Genomic DNA, 9,811 nt, shown 5'->3' with positions numbered 1-9,811 from the left:
CATGCCCTGATCATCCTTCACCCCCTGCCCCCTCCCCCCGCCCATGCCTGCAGACAGACACAGATGGTTTATGTTGTAAATAGTAAAAAAAATATTTTAATCAAAAACAACCACTACTAGTTGTTGGCAGTGTGTGCTGCCAGGCAGTCTCATACAAGGGCCGCCCAACCAGCTTCTCCTTGTGGATATGGCCTCGGTCTGTGCACTGTTTCCCAGCCACGTCTGTCTGACGGCTGCTGCTGCTGCTGCCTCTCATGCTTCATCAGCCCACAACTGGCTGAAAACCTCTCCACGAGTCTCACACATGTTGTGCAGCATGCAGGCTGCCATTCTAAAGGCTGTGATGTTTTCTGGCTCCAGCTGAGATGGTAGTTGAAAGCCATCTTCTGCGGGTCCATAACATGCTCTCCATAAGGCTTCATGAGCCAGGGCTTGAGGGGGTAAGCAGAATCCACTATAATAAGCAGGGGAACAGCAACACCACAGATCAGCAACTCTGGGTGCATAGTGTCCTTTCTCCATGAGGCCAGGCAGCAGAGAGTTTATGAACACACGCATGTCATACGTGTTGCCAGCTCACTCAGTATAAATGTTCATGAACCAGCCCTGGTAATCCACCATGGCTTGCAGGATCACAGAGGCAAATCCCCTCCTGTTGGTGAATGACCACCTCCCCCCAACCCCCAAAGGGGATTGCACTGGGATGTGAATGCTGTCTAAAGCCCCCATGAAGTTAGGGAACCGCATGGAACTGAAGCGATCTATGACTTCCTGAGGATTCCTGAGGCAAATAAAATTGTTTCCACAACAGCCTGCAGCAGCTGGCATACCTCGCGAGTCACCAGCCCAGCCGTGCAGGAAGCCACGCTGAACCAGTTTGCAATGTAGTGGAAGCTGGATAGGGTGGCCAGTTTCATGATGGCCATGGCCACCCTCTTGTCCAGTGCAACGGCCCAACACATGTTAATGTCCTGCCTTGCAATTTGTAGCTCCAGCATCAATATGATATGATTAAACGTCTCCTTGGTTGTTCAGAACATCTCCAGCCACTGCTGATCATTCCAGGTGGTTAGTACAATTCACTCCCACCAGTCTGAGCTTCTTTCATGGGCCCAGACCCTGCAGTTGCTGCTCCTGAGGTTCATCCACAGAGCCCTGTCAGCTTCCACTTCTTTGGGTGCCTCTCAGCTATCCCACTCCACTGCATATCAAAGTGTCCTTTTTCATGAAGCTCGTCTACATGCAGGCATATCCTCACCACAAGTATTGAGAAAGAGGATCAATGCATACACTGCCATCATTAGCTGCACCTGTATATTTTGTATTAAGCCCAAGTCCAGCAGCAAAGTAATTAGCAACAGTTCCTCCTCCTCCTCCTGACCCATGCCATCCAGATTCTCCATTTTGGACTCTTCACTCAGTTCCTCTCTATTCTCCACTTCCCAGTCCTCATGCATTTCTTCCTGAATATCCATTTGGTCTTCCTCCATCATCCCATATGGATTTTCCCAAGCAAAGTTGATTGAACGTACACAGCAGGGACGCGTCTCAGATCACAGCACCACCACCAAGCAGGTGGGGTTGTGGTCTGGAGCTCTGTCTAGGGAGCTGCATTCAATTGATTAGCATTGCAAGTGACCTCTTATCTGCATTTCAACATGTAATCCCGCGGCACTGGGTGTTGACACAGCAGAGTCTTTCCCTGTTACTGTGTTTGGTGTGGGGTGTTGGTGTTTACTGTGGTGAACAATGGTGCCCTGGCTTCAGGATAACTGCTTATACCATATCAATGGATAGCCACACCTGAGAACAATCTACCCAGAAAATGGAGCATAGTTGTCACGTGTGACTCTTCATTCTCTGGTTGCTGATCTCATCCAAAAAAAGGCCTGACCTGCAATAACACTCCTGGCTAAAAAAATAATGTCCTCACAGAAAAAAACATTTGCCCTGTCAGGTCAGGTATAGCACATAAGTTAAAAGTGATGTTTTGGATGCACAGGATCTCATCCTTTTGAAACTTGTACTTGCTCTTACCGTATCCGAGTAAACATAGTGGAGAAAAAAAACAAAACCCTAAGATAAGGGAACAGTTACACGGGAAAAATTCTAATAGATCAAGTCTTTGGTAAAGACAACTGTCACCAAACCAGGCTTCGAAAAATTTTGTATTCTGCAATCAGAGAGAGACAATTCTGTTATATTGCTCTTGTGTTATCGTAGGCCCAGACAAAGCCTGGAGACTCTTCAGTCCAGAATGCTTATGTTTACAAATGAGCCACTATCAGGTGAATACTTTTGCAAGAACAGCAAAAAGAGTCTGTGCTTCTCTAGTTGTAGCAAGAACTAACTTGCCTCTGCCAGCTTAAGAATCAATTGCATGCAAAGCCACAACTGCCTTCTCTGATATATTGACCGTTGTGAAAGACCCTAATTAGTCTAGGTTTAGAAGCATCAGCTGCTGATTTATATTTTATATTTGAGGAAGCATGTCTATTATGTTAGGTGAATTTGCCATAAAAAAGGAAATTTTCCCATGATGGTGATGCAAGAGAATGTGGTCAGGTGCCAAAAAAAAGGAACACTACTTATGTACTTCAACAGTGTTTTTTAGGTGTGCAGATTTGCCACAGCAGTGCAGTATGAACAATCAGAATGTCCCCACCATATCTATGTTCTGTTTTCTTTTTTGTAATTTTTTTTCTATTAAATTAAAGTTAGCTAGAAGTTTTCTATGAGGGACATGCGGCATCTTTCTCAGTCCAAAAAAAAATTTTTGCAAGGCAATTCTCCCCACAAAATACCCTTCCCCCACAGAAACATGGATGTGTTATGGACAGGACTATGTCTCAATATGTACCATAATAGCACTTTTCTCAAAGGTGTGCTCATATGGCTCTGATTCCGTGGGGCTGCAAGGCTATGAGAAGACAGGCACAGACACAAATGGGTGTGATCAATTTTGGCAACATTACAGGACATTAACCAGCCATCCAAATGGACCTATTTAGCCCATGCTCAAGCCCATCACCACATCTTTGTTGATAAATGGGGTGCTTCAATGCATTGCCTGTTGTGAGACACAGATGATACCTTCACAATCATGAGAATGGAGAATTTTCCAAACTGTTCATTCAAGGCATATGTATATAACTGACCCACAAATTTCACTAGCAACCTTTCATGAATTAGTTGCTGCTGGCCTCAAACTGCTTCCTGATGTCTCAGAAAAACAAGTCCAGCAGTATGCAGGTGATGGAGCAGGAGGCTGATACTTCCATCACCTGTGGCCTTAACTGGACCCAGGAAGAACTGAAAGACTTAATCGACATTATAGACCAGCTGGAAAGTAGGAAAAATAAGCCTGTGTATGCTGCCATTGCAAAAGAAATGAAGGCATGAGGGCACAACCGGGACTGGACCCAGTGCTGGTGCAAGATCAAGGCCTTGAGATGCTCAGGCACAAACCTGAGCATCAGCCGCAAATGGCTGGTGAGGCAAAGTCTGGGGGTCGCTTTGGTGTGATGAGGACCGGGAGAACCAAATCGTGGACAACACAATTGACTTCCCAAAGCAGCTGCTAGACCACACATGGCAGTTTTTGGACATGGCTACGCAGTGCTCTGTCAATGCTCAGAAGACACACGAGTTGATAAAGGATGTCCTGCAGCACAAGTGCAGTATAAAAAAGCAGGTGCCACTCCAGAAAGGGCAAAGTAGCTCCACTTGGTTTGCCTCTGTTCAGAAGATAGCCAGGAGCATTAGCGCTGAGCCTGTTCCCCAAACCACAGTGGAGTCAGCTGGGGGGTGCATGAGTCCCAGTGGTTCAGGGAGCAAAGGCCAGTTCGGTGGGGGGGGAGTTAAAGGCAAAGAAGTCCAAGTAACTGATGGCTTCAACACTATTTGTTTTGGTGTTCCTTACAATAAAGCCTGATGTTACCCTGTTTTTTTCTGTGTCTAGCTCCCTAATTGTGAAGGACCGCAAAAATCCCTGCTCACAAGCAGGGCGGGGGGAGGGATGCAAAAAACAAGCCCCAAGCATAGGCTTAGACCAAGTGCAATGGTGGTGTTGGAAGTGGGGGGGTGGAGAATAAACTTTTTGCAAAGGAAAGTCCCTTTGCTTCTGGGAGAATAAAGAGGAAGCTTGGCCTGAGAAGTTGCTAACTGCCCTCTTTCAAATGTAAAATCTTCTCCCCCCAGCCTCCCCTGGCGCAGTTCTGTCGCTTTTTCTCGGCAGCTTTTGGATGCGGTGGTCTGGGGTGGGGTGCACTCTTTCCTGCAAAGCTACCCAAAGGTGCTTCCTACCCCCTCACAAGTCTGGCTTGCCAAGATTCCTGTACATTGGCATTGGGGATACCACAAGCATTGCACCTCCCACCCACCCCCATCACTCAAGCACCCTTGGATGAGGCGCTCTGGCGGTGGGATGGAAAGCACTCTTTCTTGCAAAGCTACCCAGAGGTGGTGCTTACCCCCTCACAAGTCTAGCTTGCCAGGATCCCTGTATGTTGAGCATGGGGGTACCACAAGCATTGCACCTCCCACCCCCCATCCACGAGGCACCTTGCAAAGCTACCCAAAGGTGCTGCCCCCTCAGAAGAATTTTGGCATATTTTTTTACACAGTGTTTTAGCCTTCTTTTCAAGCCTGGCACCAGCATGTCTGGAGTTTTTTTAATACCAAAACGAGGCTGCCGGGGGGGGGCGTGCTTTTCCTGCCCCGGTCAAGGCCTATAAATTGTGGGAGCAGTGGTCGGGCTGTGTGTATGCTGTCTCAATGACAGAGGTCTGAGGGAGATAGATGACAGCATCCCAGAGGCAGAAGGACTCAGCCCAGTGGGGAGAGTTGCCCCTACGGGGCACAGGAATGTGAATGCAGTGGTCAAAAAGAGTGCAGGCTGAAATAGGGTCCGGTGGAGCGCAGGATGAGCGCTGCTTTACGACATGGGAGTTGCAAGAGGATATTGCAACGTCTTCCACAACCAACACGTTTATGAATTGGGAAGTGAGACTGCGCCCTGACAGGGAGGGGGTGCATCGTTTACTTCAACTTTCAAGTAAATAGGGTAGGTGGATTTCATTGTCATGAAGGAAGGTGAAGGGTAACGCACAGCAGGAAGGTCCGCAGTGGCAATGCACAGATCTGGGGGGCACACGCCCACCACCCTTTCCTCACCCGGGAGCACATGGAGCGGCATGAGCCGCCCTTCCTGTGCCCCCCCATCCACTGCTGGGTGGCCCTGTCCCATTTCACTCCCCAGCTAGGCAGAACGACACCTGATGCCACTTCCTTGTACACATTTGCATTGCCTCAACTGGCAATGTTTGCAGTCTCTCTCTGCCAGGTGCCTATCGCTATTGGTATCCCTGCCTGCCTTGCTCTGTGGCTGAAATGAGTATTATCCTTAGATTAATAATACTGAAAAATATTGAGAATAATGATGATTAGAATTAGACTGCTGATAATGGTTTTAGACAGTGCTTAAAAATATTAACTCGCTCTCTGCCACAACGTAAATAGTTTCTAAGCAGAGACAAAAGGGCCTGTTGTGTATTAATATAACAGCAAATGAATATGCATGTCAAATGATCATTTCATATTTGTAAAATTTAAATTTCTTTTTAATATTAACATACTATTATTTATCACTAATTAGAATGCTTTTGTCTCTGGTCAGAGTAAGAACTGCCTGTGAAGCATGCTGTGTGTGTCTTACTTCCAGGGCTGACTTTGTGCTTATCCTCCTGGCCTACAACCCTTGTGCACCTGCCTATGCTGTACAAGATTTTGAAATGCTGAAAAATTAGAAATATTCATGTAGTCCAAGCATCTACTTACTCAAATATGCTTTATTAATTCTTTTGAAAAATGCTGTATGCAATGTTCTTTTTCTTTTTGATTTTTGGTTTTGTAGCTAAGTCACGGGTGTATCAAACATAGCCAAAAAATTTTACTTCAATTTATTTCCTCTAGTATATGACTATTGTGTACTCTCGAGATACAAAAGAGCACAAAGTTATGGCTGGGTGCTGGGCGACAGTTGGCTGACTGTTGGGCATTCTGTTCATTTTGTCCAACAAGTACGACAGAGAATTAGTATAAAGTTTTGGTATTGGGGTAATGTATTTTCCTAATGGTAAACAATAATAATAATTATTATTCTATCTCTGTCTGCTGCCTCTCAGCCTCCCTCCCTTGCTGTCTGCCTTCCTCTGGTGCCTGCCCCAAGCTCTGTGGTCCCAGGCCAAGCGTGCTTAGTGAGTGACTTGTTGCCTAATGATTGTGCTATTTGGTCTTGTGAGGATAAGGAGCCCATTACATCCATCTACAGTAATAACAATAATAATAATCATCATCATAAATGATAATAAGAATACTAATCTAGCTCTAATCATATTAATCTGCTTCCAAAACTAATTAATAATCAGCATCAGGAGGAGTAATAGTTATAGTAATGATCATGCTCTTTTGTAGCTTGTGGAGCCCAACCCTCTCTCATCTGGTCAGCTGAGTATTTGTTGCTCAAGTTAAATTATTATAGTTATTCCAGCTATTTAATGTAATAATCAGAAATAATCAGATGAATCATAATAATAAGAAATAATCAGAGTAATCAGTGCCCAGGGGGGTGCTTTCTTTCCTACTGCCTGCTTGGTGTCAGTGCCCAGGGGGTGGGCGAGTGCCCTCTTTCCTACTGCCTGCTGGGTGTTGGTGCCTGGGGGTGGGCGACTGGCATATTTCCTACTGCCTGCTGGGAGTCAGCGCCCGGGGGTGGGTAACTGGTATATTTCCTTCTGCCTGCTGGGTGTTCTGTGTAATCATCAGAAATAATTAGAGTAATATAAAATAGAGTTATATAAAAATGCAAGGGGAAATACTTGCAGTGTGAAGGTGCTGTTGAAGAAACTGACTAGTGCTTGATCACAATGTAGGAAACACAAATGCAAAAACACAAATCACACAAAAATAAAACCACAAACAGAAAAATATAACACAACACTTCATAAAAATACAAGTGACTCTCCAAAGTAAAAAACTGACTATCACAGATCCCAAAGACTTAACACTTGACCACCATACATTTTAAATTTTCAATTACAAAAGTAAGTCTTTGTTGCTCAAGTTAAAATATTATAGCTATTCCATGATAGTTGTGACTAAGTTATTAATTTATGCAAATGTCAATGTAGAACAATATTTGGATTTAAAGAAATTTTAGTTATCTGTGTGTCAAATACTGCTTGTGATATTTTGTGAGCGCTTGGATTTCTATAAATGTAACTGTGTCACGTGTGCGTACTATTACTAATGAAAAAAATAAAGGGTGAATAAAACACTAAAGGATTTTTTTTATAAAAGAGAATAAATGGTCAGCCTCCTGTCTTGTAACCTTGTGTCAAACAGCAGAGAAGGTCGAACCCATGGAAATGCTCAAGCTGAGCAGCAACAGCATGGAAGATTGGGGGGCAGGGGGAGGGGCGGGAAATGGTGTAAGATTCCTCGGACCCAAGGAATCCCCATCCTACTGTGTCCCCCACCCACACCATGCCCAAAATAGCTTCCTCCTCCCGACCAACCCCCTCTGGGGACCCCAAAAAAGCATGCAAAAAGACTTGTGAAGGGGCAGCACCTTTGGGTAGCTTTGCAAGAAATAGTGCACCCACCTCCAGAGTGCCCCATCCAAAACCCACCCAGAAAAAGCAGCAAAATTGTGCCAAAAGACTTGTGAGGGAGCAACACCTTTGGGCACCTTTGCAAAGTGCTTGGGTGATGGGGGAATGGCAGACCTAATGCTTGTGGTGCCCCCAATGCCAATGTAAAGGGATCTTGGCCAGACTTCTGCGGGGGCAGCACCTTTGGATAGCTTTGCAAGAAAGATTGACTCCCCCACAACAGTGCCTCATCCAAAACCAGCCAAGAAGAAACACCAAAAGACTTGTGAGGTGGCAGCATCTTTGGGTAGCTTTGTAAGGTGCCTCACTGATGGGAGAATGGGAGGTGCAATGCTTGTGGTACCCCCATGACCAATGTACAGGGACCCTGGCAAACCAGACTTCTAAGGGGGCAGCACCTTAGGGTAGCTTTGCAAGAAAGACTGCACCCCACCCCCCAGAGCCAGGGACCCCACACCATGACCTGTTTGCACGCAGCTGAGGAATCAGGGGTGCTGGGTGTGGTGCAGGACAGCAGGATGAGCAGAGGCCAAAAAAAATAAATAGCAGCAGCAATCTGAAGTGGCATCAAGTGAATAAAGGCCTGAACTACAAAAATAGCTCAGTGCCACCTGGTGAAAAAAGAGGGTAATTACATGCCTTTGAGTGCCTTTGTGTTTGCATGCAACGAATCCATAGACATGACGCTTTAAGTTGTGGTGGGCCAAACTAAACTATGTCCAAGCAGTTTTACTTTAATGCCCCAAAAAGAATTTTAAAACATTGGGAAATCCCACTTGTGCAAACAGACACACAGTTGCAGTGCATGAAAGGGCAAATATTGTGGTGTGTACATGTACCCCAAAGCTCTTCTCATCTCCCAGGAATCCATTTTGGGAAGGGAAAGTCGGGATCCTGGACTTCTAACTGTTACTCTTCATGGAGCACTCCGAGCATAGCTCCTCCTAGATCACACTTTACCAGTGCATACCCAACCTCTTCTTGAACACCTCCAATGATGAGGATTCCACAGCCTCCCTAGGCAGTCTGCTCCATAGCCTCACTGTTCTAACAGTGAAGATTTTCCTGCTAGCCAACCTAAATGCACTTTGCCACCACATCAAGCTGTTATCTGCATCCTGCTCTCTGCAAATTTGCTCAAGAAGCTTTCTATTCCAGCAACCAAATCATTAATAAACATAACACAAATCAATATTTTTGAAACGCACTTACACAAATTTGAAAAAAATTAAACACAGTGGCCGCATGTACACAAAATGCTAACTGTGCAGTAGCCCAAAACTACTGTGCAGTCGCATTGCATGGTAGCAACCATGATGTGATGCTACTGTGCAGTAGTCTTGGGCTACTGTACAGTCAGCATCATGAAAAAGCCATTTATCTGTGCTACTGCGCTGTAACTTGGGTAACTGCACAGTCATTTAGTATTTGTTTATATAAATACTAAATGACTGCACAGTAATGACTGTGCAGTCAGTGTCTCATGTAGATGCATCCACTGCCTGCATATAGATATTTGGGGATGTTGGAGGGAGGTTAGATTGGGTTAAAAATGGTCACATGATCTAACTTTAGTTTGCCCAGGTAAGGACCTCACATTTGTTAGATGGACCTAAGTGCGAACTATACAGAAGTTCAGGACAGTTAGATCAGCCTAAAAATGGCTAACCCAATCTATGTTAATCCTACCTCCAAGGTAAACTCAATTTATTGGGTTGGCCCTTTTCAGACCAATCTAATTGTCCTGAACTTCTGTACAGCTCCCAGCTGAGCCCCAGGGCTGGGAAAGCCCAGCCACTGGCCCCAGCCCCAGGGGTTGCTCTTTTCCTACTCCCTCGCTGGCACTGAGCTATTTTTAGCCCCCAGCCATCCCCGCAGAAGACCAGCCATCCCAACTCCACCACCCATGAGCCCTCCAAACCCCTCGTCCTGCAAGCCAGTTTCAGTGCTGGTTTTACCAGTGTTCACCAGTGCCAGGAGCTGAGTAAGCAAGTTGGGTTGGAGGGAGGCGTGGGTGGGATAGGGGGGTTAGTTCATCGGTGAGGGGGCTTATCTGGGGTGGTGGGCTAAAAATAGCCCCTGGTCCTGGGATTTTGGGGAGAGATTCCCCCCACCCTCCCTCAATTCCCCCCCCCGAC

This window comes from Gavialis gangeticus, unplaced genomic scaffold (genome assembly GCF_001723915.1).
Source record: "Gavialis gangeticus isolate Ggan-Ray unplaced genomic scaffold, GavGan_comp1, whole genome shotgun sequence".
Lineage (NCBI taxonomy): Eukaryota > Metazoa > Chordata > Crocodylia > Gavialidae > Gavialis > Gavialis gangeticus.
This window is presented reverse-complemented; position numbering follows the sequence as displayed.